Here is a 1525-nt window from a genome sequence, read left to right on the forward strand (position 1 = left end):
GAGCGTTCACCCACCCGGAAGCCTGCACCTCACTGTCCAAGAGCGCTATGGACATTTCATTACGTGGGCCTCAGTGATGAAGCCACTGCCACAGACGGAACTCCAGCTCCAGCCCCCGTGCCCCCGGGTGGGAGCTGATGGTTCCAGGTCTTTCTGGTGACCAGCCCCCCATCCTGAGGCGCAGTGAATAACAATAGACACTCCCACCACTCAGGCAATTCCAAGGGTCTTAGAAGCTCCATGCTGGGACAGATAGTATACACCAAGTACATATTTTTACTATGTTACACCATGGGTTCAGATCCACTGAGAGCACCTGGTGGAAAGTGAATTGAGGCAGGCCGGTGGTCTCATCTCCCTTCCTGTCTCCCCAGGCAGACAGATCCCCATTTCCCTCAGTTGAGAAATGAGGGCATTCACTTTAAGGTTAGTTGTGAAGATCAAATGACGTTTGTGTCAGAGTGCTTTAGAAATGTCAGAACTAGTGTCTGAGTCTGCCTTTTGGCCATTTCTGCACTTGTGCTCAAATACTGAGACTGGGCTTAACGGCAGATGTGGAAATCATTCACTCATCCCACCAGAGCCTTTGGTGAGAATCATTCATTTATCCCACCAGCGCCTTTGGTGAGAATCATTCATTCATCCCATGAGGCCTCCCACTGAGCATGGCCTTCTGTTAGGTTATGAATACCCGCTCACCACCTGCTGAGTGTGGCCTTCTGGAAGGGTCCTCAACTTTAAGAAGGGGAGTTCAGAGGGGGCAGACCACCTCCAGATGTCTGGGAGATTTTCTTCGGGTGGAGATGCCACCAGGTTATTTGCATAAGAGCTCCCCAGCCCGGGACAGAGCTGCACTGTAGAATCCAGTGAGGGTTGAGCAGAAAGGCGAGAAACCGGGCAGCCGGCAGAGCGCCCGCGCCCCCTGGTGGCCGCCGGCTGCACCTCACTCCTTCCCGGACAGGATCTGCGGCCCGGCAGCCTGGCTCTGGGTTCCCTGGCCCATTCAGTGGTTGCTCTTGAATGGCTTGCGAGTGCCTGCGGGCCTCCAGAACTCTCGGGCTGTGCTGTGCGCCACCAGCCACAGGGCTCTGAGCACTTGCAGCGGGGCGAGTCCAAAGTGAGGTGTGCAGCCAGTGGCAAACACACCCTGGGTGTCAAAGACAGTACCCCCAAAAGTAAAATGTGATGTTGATAATTTTATATTGGATGCCTGTTGAAATAATAATATTTTCAATAAGTTATGTTAAATAAAATATGATTAAAATGTATTGTGGCTGTGTGGGGTGAATCCCATTTCTTTAGGTTGGATAGTGCCATTCTAGACCCTTGGTTCCCAGGCTTTGGGATTTTACGGGTGAGCAAATGCCCCAGCCCCACCCCCGCCCCACCCCAGGTCTGACTACCAGTTTGATACTTTGCTAAGTGATGGTGTTTTAAAAAGTACTACCACCGCCATTCCCGTGAGGATGGGCGTTCTGTTACCAGAGAGACAGGATGCCACGGTCAGAGTAGAAAGCCTGCTGAA

The sequence above is a fragment of the Lipotes vexillifer genome, unplaced genomic scaffold, assembly GCF_000442215.2.
Source record: "Lipotes vexillifer unplaced genomic scaffold, Lipotes_vexillifer_v1.1 scaffold1359, whole genome shotgun sequence".
NCBI classification, from domain to species: Eukaryota; Metazoa; Chordata; class Mammalia; order Artiodactyla; family Lipotidae; genus Lipotes; species Lipotes vexillifer.